Raw genomic sequence first — 15,789 nt, 5'->3', positions numbered from 1 at the left:
AAAAAGGAGAGACCATCACCTCACTTTCAACAGGCCAGATGGCCTCTCTGCCCAAAGCTGTGGAGGTGGGGCTGCTCAGAGCCTTGGGGTTCCTAGCCCAGCCTAGCAAAACTTTGGAGTCAAGATCACCACTCCAGTGGGTCCACAAGTTGGAACTTCTCAGACTGTGTCTGGAAGGCAGGACCTTTCCCTCACCTGAACTCGGAAGGCAGAGCATCAGGCTAAGACAATTATACTCAAGCTTTAAGTTCTCATGAAATTCGCCTTGCAGTTTGGACTTATTTGGGAACTGTTACCCATTTTTTCTTTCCTATGTCTCTCTTCTGGAATGGAAGTGTCTATCCACTCAGGCCTTCTTGGAGGGCCCATCAGGCAACAAGTGTTTTGACTTAGCACCTTTGCAACTGCTGCTCCCTCTACCTCAATCTCCTCCTCCAGGTCTCGAAATAGAGTCCATTCTCTTTAAATTCTATGCTCAAATATCTCACAAGACACTTCCTTAAGTATTTGGTTTAAATAGAACTCTCAACCCTGTCATCACTCTTATTCTCCTGTCCTGCTTTGTTTTTCTTTAAAAATATATATACATTTTTAGACCCCCTCCCACTCCTTCCATTGAGAGCCCCCAAGAGTTCAGGGATTTTGTGTTTTCCATTTACTGTTGTATTCCCAGTGTCTGCAACATGGTAGGTACTCAATAAGTACTTATTTTCTGTTAGTTTAAGATCGGCACTATTTATTTTCTATAGAGAATTATGTGGTGCACTCTGATTCTCAAATATTTGCTATCACTTCCTGTTGGAAGATTATACACTCTTCCCGGTGGAATTCACACATGGTCATGTGACCCTTTCTGGGCAGAAGCTTTAAGAGCCTGCACATGATTCACTATATCTTCTTTGCCACTCTGCCACTATAACCAGCAATGTTCTAGACAGAGGCTGCTCTGTCAGCCTAAGCCCCAAAGAAAATGCTATGGAGCAAAGCCACAGTCAATCATATGAATCTGTAGCATGAGTAGTAAATTAACTTTGCTGGATTAAGCCACTGAGATTTTGGAATTGTTCGTTCCCACAGTATAACCTAATTTATCCTGACTGGTATGGACACCTAGGCAACCGTGGATAAAGAGAGGGCCCTGGAGTACCTAAAACATATTTGACAAATGATATAAGTTTGCCTGAGCTGGTTCTTCTTGAACAACCTAGTGCTTTGCTACCAAAACATTTTCTTTGAAAAAATAAAAGCAAGGAAAAAAGCACCGGAACATTTATTTTGGCATGATCAGAAGTCATTATTTTACTTCTTCATGTTTTCATGAAAAAACATTATAGGAAAAAGTAACTAAAGTATCTTATAGATTTAAAAATTGTTTCCCAAACATGGAATATCTTAAAATTGAGTAAGAGACTTATAAATAACACTGATTCCAAACCTTTGCCTCTGACCAACTGAATAAGAATCTCTGGGACTGGTGTCTTCAAATCTGTATTATTTTTAAAGTTCCCCAACTGATTATGATGTAGCTAATCTAAAAACCAGTACTGGAGGTAAAAGTCTCTATACTTACAACCCTAGGAAACATAGGGGGATATACAGAGTAGCAAGAGCCCCTGCTCCACCCCACTTAAAAATATACCCAAATGTACAGTTTCTATAATGCCTCATTGAATCACTACACTTCAAATTGTCAATGGAAACCTTTGTAGAGTAACTTTCTAAAGAAGAAAATATTGCTTTAGTTTCGATTGTCATTAAATGGAATGGCTTACTCTTTACAAAATTTGGAAGGCAGTATCACTTAGATTTACTTCTGCCGAAATAGATAGGACCGAGAATGCCAACATAAATTCAATTCAATTGTTTTCTGTTTAGGCATTGTGAGACTGACTTGGATCCAGCAGGAGAATTTCCTTTATTAATACAATATGAGTTAGCTGCTTATATATAAACTGTAATTCAGATGAAGTAGTAGCAATTCCCAAGAACCCAATAGGAAACACCAGAATTTTACTGTGAGGTGCCAGAAACTGCCAGTGTTGGATGTGAAGGAAGAAATTGAACACCATGTGGGTATTTCCAAACACAGGCAATACAATGAAGTCTTGCTTCTTACACGAAAAGGCTTTTTTTTTTTTTTTACCCCACCTGCACCTCGCCACAGGGTCCCCTCTCGCACAGGGATGAACTCACAAGAGAGAGAGTCACAGCCTCTCGAACTGTGACTTTAATGGCAGTGTTGAAGCTCTTTACAATTAAAATGTTGAAAGAGACATTTGTGCTACCAGTAGAGTGAGAGAAAACACGCTCATCTGACAATGCTCTGAAAGGAAACCAGAAACCTTATACCAATGTGTAATGTATTTGCTTTTAGGAGGAACGACCAAGAGAGACAACCATATCGAACCATCCCTGTCCAAAATGAGCTGTGTAGTGTAGTGAGGGTCACCAAGCCAGAAGCAATAGCTGGGGGCAGTGTGGTTTGCTGGATAGCAAGGATCAGTTCTGCATGCTTTGGCAGAAAGTCTCAGCCTCATCCAGATATATATGCAGCATTCACAGAGAAACAGAGATAAACATCTACCATGGCTCACAGATGAAGAGAACTAACTGATCTACCACATCTTGGCTTCTTTGCCTTCATTTTTAGTAAAGCAAACACAAATGAGATTTTTCTTTCCCATGAAGTAGCTAATTACTAGGTAAGTTATTTCAAGTCCTAGCATTACTACAAAGAAAAATAAATTCCTTTCTGGCACCACCTTAAAAGAATTTCAATTGGATTAGGTTCCTTCAATCTAGATGAACATAATAATACCTTCTTTTTGTTTAATTATCCCTCAGCTAAATCCCTCCCTATCCCACAATTTTTTCATTCCCACTGAAAAATAGGCTTTATTTCTTGGATTTTATGGTGAAACTTTGCCAACACTAGGCAAAATACAGATTTTAGTAAATTATCTGCATAATTTAGAATAATTCACAAATTAAAACACAAATTTTTGAATTATTCAGTAAACTGAGGAGATAAATATACATCACATGCATACAGAGAGAGACAGACACAAATATACAAACTGTTCCCCACAGCTCTAGAATACCAGCTAAGCATGCCGTTGTACAATTTTTCTGCTCAAAACAACCTATGAATTAAATGAGTTGCCTAGAAAATTTCCCAAGTTTCTGCATTTCTGAAATCTTAATTTAGAATGCTTATAACTAATCACTGTTTTATATGTGTTGCCCTTTTCCTCATGATTTCAGTTGACTTATTTTAATACTTAACAGATTAGATGTTTATAGTCACAGGCTATAGTCACCTAAGTGTAGTTATAAAACGTTGCTGGGGTAGGTGAGAAAATTCTTTCAGGTCTTAAGTTTACCTTACTGATTTGAGGAGTGAAATGTGCCTCTTCTTTTCTCACATTCCTCTAGCTTCTAATTCTTACATAATGGCCAAAAAACTTCAATTTCTCTTCAAAGATTGTCAGTGGAACAATATCTTCTTTCTTTAGCGAGATCTTCATGAAACCTTCCCAAAATCCCAGGGTAAATGCTACTTTATTTGGGTAAAATTGAGAAGAACATACAAATTTTAATTCTTATTTTTTTATTTACCTGCAAGACCCAAGGCAAAAAATGAAAAAGGAAAAAAGATAAAAATTATTCAAGAAGTTTTATGGTTTTGTAGCATTTTTATTTGCTGATCTATGTACTTTTGAAATTTGAGAGAATAAAAAATCACCCATTACATTCTCTATTATATTTCATAGTACTTCATAGTATTCATTTCACTTATAATACTTATTATTTTTATGTAATTATTTTTAGTATTTTATCTCCCATTAACCTAGAAGTTTCATGAAGGCAGAAATGTGCCTGTCTTGTTTACCTCTGTGAAATATATTTTTAAGTTAATGTATAAGTCGATTTGAATAAATGAATGGGTCAGAATGACTGGGCTAATCTATACAGTCAGACACTGTTTGTGTTCTTGCTAAGCACAAATTGTCCTAGCTATTTACAGGTGCTTAATCTTTAGTGCAGAGACACTGTTTGTGTTCTTGCTAAGCACAAATTGTCCTAGTTATTTACAGGTGCTTAATCTTTAGTGCATAGATCAAACATCTAATAACATTTAGAAAGTGGTCTGAAAGTTGAATGCTTTTTTGACAACTTTTTAAAAGATTCCAGAGATAATGGTCCATGGAGAAAGTTGTTTGAATGTAGCCACTGTTACACACTCACAGGATAAGTTTCTGAGAAGTTTCTGAGAATTTGAGAAAGCCCTGGGCCATGCTGAGCAGTCTGGTATAGCATCACAGTGGTCAACAATTTAAGAATCCTTGTTAGGATTTTGTACATTAGCATATCTCTTGAAATCTTTTAAAATTTGAAACTATGTGTCAGGATCTAGGAAGGGTCTGAGATTTCAACTTCCATACAAACAAATTTGATTGCTAAGGTTTCATGGAGGCTGGTAGAAGATACAAGACTTCTGGATCAGAAACAAAGAAGTTATTATACACAAAAACAGCAGTAACATTTCTAGCTAGTCACTGAGCCCCAGTTCCCACAGAGCACTACGAGGAAAGCCATAATAAACCCCTGTACGTGCAGTGGATTGTGTCACAGAAGAGGCATCCCAAGCTCCGGGAATCTGAATCTTTTATAATGCACAGTGAGCATGCCTGTGTTTGGCTATAGAGGGGGACACTATATATTCCAAAGCTGTTCACTTTATAAACATCCTTAGATATGTGGCCCAGAAGAACGGACAGTCAATATTTCTTTTGCAAGATGTGCAGAAACTTGAGAGACTCATGGAGAATTGTCTCCCAACACCATGTCTCAAGAAGATTTTTTTTTCCCCCAGAGCCTTTATTAAGTTAATAGATACACAAAGATATCCTCCTGTATACTACATGACTCACACACACACTGACTTCAGGAGGATGGAACAAGATGAGTGAAGAGCTAGAAAGCCAAGTGTCCAGCTAAGAAGAGAGGGCAGGAGATGAACACCACTTTTATCAACTGGTTTGTGTGTATCAGATGGGAGTTACAGATCAATGCATAAAACAGGGATGAGAAAAACCTCGAATATGCTATTTTTCTCTCCCGTCAGAATATATTGTCATTTGGGGCAAGTTAAATCATTTCTCTTTATTTTTATTTGGAGCTTATAAAAGTGAAAATAACCCTTTCGAAGTCTACTTTATCTCTGCTTAACATGCAGATGCTTTGTTTATCCTCAAAGACCAGAGCAGATCCAAGAGCAAGAGTTCAGATATGTCAGAGGTGGCAAGGGTAGAAAAAAGGAAAAGCCATTTTTCACCTGTCATGCAAGGACCCAGAAGGGCCGACATGGAAATCCTGTGAATGTGGTTTATTCCTGCTCTTGCTAATGCATTTATACTAAAAGTGAAAAGGATTTTGAAGGTTTGGAGTGGAAAGGAGCCTCAGTTGTACAGAACAATAATGCCTGGGTGTTTTGTTTTGTTTTGTTTTGTTTATAAACCATTGCCTGCCTTTGTCCTTTACAGTGAGAACCTTTACTATACATATAACAGGCCCTCAAGGCACACAGATAGTGTGAAAGTTTTTTTCAAGGATAATAAAAAGCTCTTGAGGATTTATAAACTCTTTCATCTGTCAGAAACTATTTATGCAGACTTGGCACTTAGAATGAATTATTCTTATTAAGCAAAAATTGAGAAAATTGCTTAAGTCTCACCAGAAGGTACCTGCAGTCTATCAAAAGCTAAGACACTCTATAAGCTATAAACTTAAGAGAAAAGAAATTGCATGTCTGTATGGATGTCTGCAGTGAGATAAATGACTCCAAAGAGAATGTGTCCCAGCTTCGTTCCTCTTGCTGCTGTGCTGGGTGATTTTTCCATTTCTATCCCCCAAGGAACTTAGGGGGGCATTAGAAAGGACAACATCCCAAGGACAGGTGCTCCTTTCATTTCTCCAGTGACATCTCTCCCTCTACACAGTATGTCCACTGTCATATAGCAAATGCAAATCTATTCAAGGACTTCTGTAGAGTGCAAGGTATTATGCAGAGTACTCTACATGAATTATTTTATTAATTTCTAGCAAAGATCCCATGATGTATTGTTATTAACCTCATGGTACAGATGTTGAACTGAGGGATGGAGAGATGAAGGAACTTAGTCTAAGTCTAATGGTTGTGGTGATAGATCTGTGATGTCAACTCAGGAAGCCTGACTCCAGGACAGACTCTTCTAACCACTCCATAAGGCCACACAGGCCTCTCCTCCCAGAAGTCACAGGATCGATTGACTGATTCAGTTGGTGACTCCTGAAACTTCCAAAGGAATTTCATGAAGTGACTTTTTCTCACAGTGTCCACTCATTTTGGACTCAGATCTCCTACCTTGCCTAATTACAAGTTTCAGTTCTTTTCCAAATGGTGTCTCTTTTACATTTTCTTCATCTTTCTGAATTCAGAAAGCCTTATTAGTTTTAATTATTTATAAATTTGCCAAACACTCTCCTGCAGTGTTTGGCACAAGGTGTAGAGAGGTTCAAGAAATGCTTGTTGAATGAGCTCAGAAGGCAGATAATTCTCATCCTACTAGGCTCATTAACATCAAAACCATTCATTACATATATTATACCTTAAGATGTCCTACCTTTGTTCTTTCCTTTGAGTCTCCAAATTCCCACATTTACACCTTATAATATCTCCATCTGTCTGGGATCACCAGCATAGCATGCCAAGTTCACTTGAGCTAATAGCTCCATTATAAAAACAATTTAGAAGGATAACCTTTTTTCCCAAAGTTCTTGTTTAAATATTCAATCAACACTTCTAGAACTGCTCCAGTCAAAATAATAGTTTTACAAGACTCCCTTGATAACATTTACTAGATTTGCATCTCTGTCAAATGAGTATCATTCTAATAATATCTAAGACATAATGTCTTGGTACTCCCAATATTGTTAGAACCATCTTTATAACAATAGATGAAAAATCACTGGCTAATCCTCAAAAAGAAAGTTGGAAAGAGGGAAAATGTCTACCTAATAATGTAGAGAAAAGATCTTAAATGTTATGTAAGCTGGGACTGAAAACATTACCATAATCAATCAATATTCATTGGTCAATATTTTCCATAGTTTCTTATGTCTACTTAGCTACTCTCAGCTATCTGTCCTGGTTTCTCTTTCTCTCTCCTGACAGAATACTCTTATCAGCTGATTTTTAATTCTGTGGCTAATACTATCACTGAACACTAAGACCTGAGGGTAAAAATGAGGCAGCTGTGGTCAATTTTTCATGTAAGAACACCTCTTCCTTTAGGTTACTTGTTTCCTTGCAATCCCAATTCTATGTTGTGAAAGGTCACAAAACGCTGAGATTTTCTTCAAGAAACCTAGAGCTCACCTTTAACTCTGGCTACTCCTCAAACTCATCTCTAGTCAAATGATCCTACTTGAAGTGCAGTCAAGAAAGGAATTTCACTTCCTTTTATTCATTAGACTTGTAGCTCAGAGTCCTAAGTGGACTTCAAAATACCAGACACATTTCAGGCAAATATTCTAGGCCCTAGACGGTAGAACTGTGTTTAAGGGCTCTGTTGATCGTTCAGCAGAATTCTTGCATGTGATTTCCAAATGTAGGATCTTCACCTCCACCTACCTTCCATTCCATTACCAGGGCAAATCCTTCCCAAACTCCCATTCCGCCCCCTTAGAAGTCATTAGTGACCCTTTTGTCCTACTCCAACAAGTCTAAGCTCCTCCTGGCTTGTGTGAGCCTCCGTAAGCTTGTCTCATCCTTACTATCTTTTGCAGAGCAGTTTGAATGTGGAAATGTACATGCAGGAAGTATTGGGCCTGCTTTGGGAATTGATACCTGTGGGGAAATGAGGGAAGCAGGATTAGGCAGAGACAGATGTTAGGCTGTGATACAGTCACGACAAAGGCCTCTGACAATCCCATGGGAAGCATGGAGCTGGGACGGTCCTACAGAACTGTCTTTTCATTAAGGCAAGAAGCCCTGCCTTTACATCTTAGCATCAATCAATCATTGGATATGGGTTACCCCTGAAAAGAGGATGAGAACTTGGCCTAGATGGCTCTCTTCTTGAAGGATATTTGTCTCTTCATTTGGATTATATATTTCTTGAGGGCAAAGACCATGGTTTTAATTTCTTGAGCGCTACATAATGTATGAAGAATAATTTCTTATGTACTACATAATGTATGAAGAGTACATTTTCATAATGTATGAAAATGCACAGTACTTTCACACAAAATATGTATTTAGCACTTGTTATGTGCCAAATACTCACTATTTTAGGTAATCAGATTTTGATGGTAAATAAAATAGATAAAAGTCCTACTTTCAATGAAATCACATTCTGCTTATTAAGAACTGGAAGTCAGTCAACTACTTATTTTATGTTAACATTTTATTAGTCATTATCTAGAATTCACAATACTCTTAAAGAAATTCTAATAGTCAGATCTTATGTTTTCCTTACATAGTGAAGCTATGTTGTAGTAATAAATTAACCTTGAAATTTCAGTGATATGACACAAGTTTGTCACTTTCCTCATACCCCGATGTGGGTTGGGTGGCTCTCCTTTATTTAGCAGCTGTTCCATCTGGAACGTATGGCCTTCAAATTCCCTATCAGGGAAATTTTTTTTTAGAGACATCTTAAAGGAGCACTGGCTCTTAACTGCCTCAGTCTTTCTTCAGTTCATTGACTATAACTAGACACATGGCCTTAAACTAACTGCAAAAGCTAGGAAATGTAATCAAATAAATAAGCATTGAGCACTAAGTATCTCTGCAACAACAGCCAACATTTGTGGAGTACTTCTATGTAACAATACTGTTCTAAGTGCTTAAAGTTTCTGTACCTAATTCCAATTCTCAGATACCAGCTGGGTGACCTGCAATTCAACTCAAGTCTGACACTCTACCTGAAGGTGTCAGATTCCTACGAGACTGCCCCTTCCCCAACTTTAGATACCAATCGCAATCCAGGCTGTCACCTGTGCTTCTGACTGACCAGCCACAGATTGGAGGTTCCAACAACCCCCTCCTTAGGTTAGAGTAATTTGCTAGAGCGCCTCGCAGAACTTAAAGAAATATTTTACTTACCCGATAGATGGTTTATTATAAAATGCTATAACTCAGGAACAGCCAGATGGAAGCGATGCATAAGGCAGAGTATGGGGAAAAGGCATGGAGCTCCCATGCCCTCTCCAGGCACATCATTCTCCCCACTTCACATGTTCACCGACCCGGAAGCACCAAACCCCCGCCTTCTGGGTTTTTATGAGGTTTCATTACATAGACACGATTGATTACATCATTGGCCACTGGCAACTGATTCAACCTCTAAACCCTCTCCCCTCGCCGGAGGTCACGGGGTGGGACTGAAAGGTCCAACTCTCTAATTACGTGATTGGTTCTCTTGGCAACCAGCCTCTATGTTAGGTTTAGACAAAAAAAAAATCGCCTCATTAACATAACAAAAGATATCTCTAAGGGCTCTCATCACTTAAGAAATTCCAAGGGTTTTAGGAGCTCTGTGCCAGAACCAGGGACTAAGACCAAATATGTACTTCTTATTATAAATTGAAATATCACAGAACTTTACATTGATTACTCACCACTCTATGAAGTAAATATTAACATTAATTTCATTTTACAAATAAAGAAACTGAGGCACAAAAAGGATGAGTAATTTACTCAAAATTGGTGGAAATGGGATTTGGATTCAAGCTGTAAACTCCAAATTCTATGCTGTTTTTCACCAACTGTACTTTAAAAACTTCAATCAAGACTCTAAAAGAAAGGCCTGTCTTCTTTCAAGGCAGATCTTTGAAAACCAATCATTGGAATAATCTCTTCTTTTCCAGGTGTGACCTGAAAATACTAATCCAACCTAGTGTAGAAGTATCCCTCTTCCAAAACCTTTTTGTGAGTAACACTCCGTTCGTTCTCTCAGTGTTTTGCATGGAAACACTTGAGACTTAAATTTTGTTTTGCTTTTTATAAGTCATTAGTAGTTCCAGCATTGCAATGAGCTCCCTTTGAACTAATAAGCCATACCAAAGTCTGCCAAGAGTCTTACTATTAAGCTGAAAACTATGATTGATGATTAAAATTTTATTGTCTCTCCCCTACTAAAAAAAAATTCTTATTATGGTAACATGTACAGAGGCTATTAAAGCATGCATTTTCTTTATAAATAAGAGTCTTCAGTGATTTGGGAAACCAAATTTTATGTACAAGCTTTTATTCCTCCTACTCTATGCAGACCCTGCCTATTCTTGTTTCCATAACAACAAGGAGACCCTAGATAATTGAAATTAGGTTTGTCTTCAAGATGGTTTAAGAAGCTGGATAACTTTAATTGCCTGCACATGGAGGGGAGAGAAGGGCCTCTATTGCCACCTGCTGGGCTCCACGGGTTTTTCTCAGCCTCTCCAGTCTATCATCTCTGATTCCTAATCTCTGGCTTCTGGCTTCATTTGCAGGCTAAATACCCTCTGACATTTGTCAATCTTTCTGTTTTAGTTTGATGAAACATTGTCATGAAAAAAATAAAAATAAAAACTTTAGCCTTCGACATAAACTACTCTTTAAACTCATACTAATTCGTAAACAAGAATCATAACTACTTCTCCACAGCACTCAATTGCTTCCAAGTGTTTTTCATTAAACCTAAGTAAAAACACTTCTCAGGATGCAATTTTAAGGGAATATTATTAATCACATGACTTGATTAGCCTTGGACAGTGTAATAAGTGAATTGCCTGAATAAAAATGATTTTCTTCTTTTCAAGTACCCTCATTTCACAAGATGGGTATTCTGAAGGTTTTGGCTTCCTGAAAAACAGGGTGAGCTATGTAGGGTGATTTTCCCACTGTATATGGATTTGCAATGATGTCTGGCATTTAATTGCATGTGGCTTTGTATTTTAATTACCTGGTTATAGAGGAACTACTGATGTGGACACATCTTCAGGATCTAAGGCAAAACTTTGCAAGTGTTTTCTAGAACACTTAAGAGAATAAATAATTCAACTTAACATAGATTTAAGAAACAGACAAGAGCTCCTAGTAGTTAGAAAATTACTGTGTGAAGTTTTATAGTCTTCAAACTCTGAATTCCCTGTATATTCACTGCCTCTCAGAATTTTCTGAAAACATATGGCTGTGAAAAGGGAGATGCCGACGGTTCCACAAAAACAGTAGAGGACATGCAAAAAGACCATTATCAGCAAAATTAGGATGGGTGGGTGAATGGAATTCAGTATTAAAGATTTATGATTTTAAACATAAATTGCAAACACTGTTCCTGAGTGGAAAGAGTCCATATTGTAAAAATGCTTATTCTTCCTAAAAGAATTCATCAATTTTATTCAATAGAGATCAATATCTTAGCAGAATTATTTATGTTGTTTGACACGCTTCATTCTAGAATTCATCTAGAAGAAATAAGTAAAAAGAGCCAAAAAAATTTTTGAAAAACAAGCAAGTCTTTGCCATACAATAGCCAAACATACTCTAAAGGTATAATAGCATGTAAACAGTGTGATAATGTTGCAGAGATAGGAAAATAGATCAATAGGAGAGAACAGAACATAAAAAATGGACCCATTTATACATAGGATAAACTAATTAATGATACTGGAGAACTTCATTGAAGAAAAATGTTAGATCCCTACTGTGAACAATATAATATAAAATTTCAGATGAATTAAAGACTACATATAAAAAATGATTAGAAGAAATTTAAAGAACTGTATAATCTTGGAGAGAGATAAGGCTCTTTAAGCTAGACATCATACTCAGAAAGCACAAAGGAAAAGTCTAACACATTTTAACCACATTCAGATGTTTAACTGGCTGTATGGCTCCTGATAAGATATCTCTCTTCGAGATACAGCATTGCCTACAGTGGAATTTAAGGGAGGCCCACAAAGCTACCTTTAATTCCTTATCACACTTTACTCTGCAGTCTAGAAAGAAAAGGATGGGTACTTGGTAGTACCCCCAAACCCGTGTTCTAAGCTACACCCACCTTTCCTGACGCACAGAACAGTAAGCGCTCCCGGAACACTGGGTCTCTCTAGACATTCCTCCGTAATTAGAACTGTGGACCCTTATTCTCTAAGAGACTATCAGACTAATCTTGTTGGGAAGATATCCCTACTGACTTTAAATGCCACCAGAAATTCAAGCTTCCCCAAGCCTCATGGAGACTCTTATCCACAGACAGATCTGTAAATTCCTTAGTCGTACTTTACCCAAACTATCATATATCTTGACCTCCAGCAACATCATAATGTGGGGCCCCTTGTTTAAAAATTAGTAAGAATTTCTTGATGGTAACAACAAGACATTAAACCAAGCATGGGCCCTTCTGTCTGTGGCTCTGTTGTACACTCACAAGGCTGCTCACATTCACTACCCTAAATCCTTTCCTTGTTGTCTCAGAGTCTGTTATCAGCAGATGTCCTGTATCCTCGATTTCATCTCTAAATGTTCAAAAGGATTCTAATTACTCTAACTAAATCTCAGCTGTCCCCAAAGACACCATCAGATTCCCATAGCCCATATCTCACAGTGCCTGGGGGTGGCTTATGTGGCCTCTTTATTCCCCATTGTTTTCCCTTTTAAGACTTTTCTCTGCCTTTTTAAACAATCCAGTTTCTTTCAAGACCATGCCATCCATTTATACCACCCAGTAGCTCTCCTTGTTACAGTCATCTCCATACTTCCTCATTGTCCGGCCAGCACATGACACCTAACAGGTGCTCAGGAAATATTTTGTCGAGAAAGTTAATAAATGACTTGTATAATCATTTTGAAAAACAAAACAAAAAAAACCTGGGTAGAATACAAATTCAACTTGCCAACTGTATAATAAGAGCAGGCATACTTTAAGCAAAGCACCCATTTTGCCTGAATCACTCACAATTTCTAGATATTTGTGTTGTATATTCTGTGGAAGTTTTGTTAGAAAACTGGCCAAAACATGGCCTGTTATGAAGCCAAGAAATATCGATACCCTAAATGTTTATGATTATTCCTTTAAAAACTGGGAGGAGGGAGATGAAGAGTCACTTGATATGACTTTGGAAGTAAATTCATGTTCCTTTTATAGCTTGCCACTACAGTAAACAAGAAATGAGAACTCAGCCTTCCTGCCTGCACCTCAGGATTTCTATCTTCATTGCTTCCGAATACTGCCCTCTTCTGGCGAGAGAGTGCCTATTGCTAGAGCTGTGTGAAATGAGCCTGCTTATCAAGAGAAATGGAGTTTGGGACAGAGACGATGATATTGTGAGAGTGTAAAAATTAGGGGAAGGTAAATGTGGGAACAAAATGGAAAAAGTAGATTTATAACTTTCCTAACCTTTATGTTCCTTCATCCCCATTTTTTCTTTAGAGGTTATCTTATCTGATGCCCTCCCAAATAAAAAGGTCATAAGGCTTGTTCGATTTGCTTTGGCACATACCACAAGCTGAGGGCTTGGATGAAGGAAGCCATAACTATTCTGATCTCTTCGTTGTCATCACCCTTCACCTTCCTTGCACACAAATCCTGCATGCCCCTTCTTCCTTGCTGCAGCCGTACCTGACTTGCTGTCCATGTTGCTCTCCCAGAAAACCCCACATTCAACGTGCCCACGTTTGAAGCCCTCTGAGAGCCTTGCCTGATTGCCCCAGCTGTACAGGGATTTCCCTCTAACCCTCGGTACTAAAAGGTATATGGAATTGCTTTACCATAACCTTCGGATGTGGGTTCCTCATCTCTTTGGAAAATACCACATTGGTGATAGAAGTTGGGCAGGAAGCATGTAAAAAAGAGAGAGAGAGAAAAAAGTGGCAGCTTTAGCCAGGCAAGTAACTAAAATGTGAACTTGGATAACTTTTTTTTATAAGTTTGCTTCAACTGTCTAACAGCTCTGTCCTCCTCTTTCCCATGGTCAATGCCACCTATCAACATAAAGGATTGTAGAGCTTTCCACTGTTTCACTTTACAGCACATCTAGAAGATGCTGATATTGGTACTGCACACTAGTGTTAGCCAGTGAGGCTGCTTACAGACAGAAGCGACCTCCACAGGCCCTGGCGGGCAGCCCGGAGGGCCAAAGGGATTAATGTGGTAGCACATCAATAACAGGCACATTGGTTAGGAAGCTGTGGTCTAGAAAATGTACCAAATTGAGGCAAAGTAGCATGTCTTATCAAGTTATCAGGAAATCCTGTGGACAAACCCTAGGGAGTAACAAAGAAAAACAAGCCAATTAGAGTGGAAACAAAACATAGCCAGCTCTACAACTCTTGTAGTAGACCACAATAACTGTGGCTTTCTTTCATGGGGTGTCCTCTAGTGCCCCCACTGCCTCTACCTGGCTAACGATTTCAGTGCTCTCATCTGCTTTGGCTGCAGGTGTTAGAGCCTGTACACAACCACTTGACACAATTACACACAGTCTAATGTTGTTCACTGATGTTTAATAGGAGCGTGTTTAGCCATATACCCTTTTCTGGCCTCTCGGGATTACATACGTCTTTGCCAGCCAAATCACCAAGATCTAAGCCCCTATTAGATGTCGGAAATCCCAGTCCTCTCCTTGGCGATTCTGAGGATTACTGGAGAGTACGCACCTGCCTTGGCGGTCGCGTGCCATCTGTTGCTCCTAACTGCCGTTTGGCATGCTCCGTGCAGTTTTCAGTGGTTTCTTGGTCTCTCTGTCCATGTATAGACAGACATTGGCTCCCCTCTTACTTCACAACTCCATCCCAAGCCCCTGCTATTGTTAGCAAGGCTAAGAGTAAGGCAGAGGGAAGGCTTGAAGACACTATCCAGAGTTAGAAAACAGGGGAGGAACATTTAAAACTTGGTAACGGTGATCTCTGTTCCTAAGTCCACCAGTCTTATCTCAATGTATGGAGTCCGCTACCTGCTGTCTTTCAACTCGTGTCTCATGTCTTCCTGACATGTTGCTATGGTTTCATTCCCTCCTCATATAAGTGGGAGTTCCCCTTGACCTAGTACTGAGTTCAAAACTCCAATTTCTTTTTTTTGTCAGGCTCTACCTAGAGGATGAAAAACCAGTTTACTCATGAACTCTCCCAAATTGGAGCTCCACCCACTATAAAGGTAGCCATTCACATTCTTTCGCAAAATTTTCTTTCCTCTTTGCTGCAACTACCCGTATGAGACTGAACCCAGGACTCTGCTTTGCATATTAAAAATGTCCTTTAAACTGTTCTGTCAAACAACAAACAAGAAAACCTTTCCTTCAAAAATTAAATGCTATTTATGATGTGTGAAAATGGCTGCAATTTTGAAGTTTCACCTTTTTTTCACCCTAATTTAATGATCTTGTCTGCCTTGATCCTAAGAACAATGTTTTGTCCTCCTGGCTTTGTGCCCAAATGTTGTCAATTTCTCACAAGAGGGCAAGCAGCCCCCTAACAAGAAGCCACGGATAACTTTACATTTGAGTTCCATCGCAGGGACCACTACTTGTTCCTCCAAATCTCTGTTTACCTCTGCCTCCCACTGCTGCAGTGAGAACACAATGTCCAGCCTCCCTTGCATTTAAGTGTGCCATGTGGTGAGATTCAGCCAATGAATGTGAGTGGAATCAAGAGCATTTCGCCAGGTCTTGTCTATATAAATCTGTGAAATGGGTAACTCCCATGTTATTTTCTCCTTGAGGCTGGACTGAAAGGAGGGGACCTCCCAGAACAACTTTTGAGTGTCA

This window comes from Pteropus alecto, unplaced genomic scaffold (genome assembly GCF_000325575.1).
Source record: "Pteropus alecto unplaced genomic scaffold, ASM32557v1 scaffold20, whole genome shotgun sequence".
Lineage (NCBI taxonomy): Eukaryota > Metazoa > Chordata > Mammalia > Chiroptera > Pteropodidae > Pteropus > Pteropus alecto.
This window is presented reverse-complemented; position numbering follows the sequence as displayed.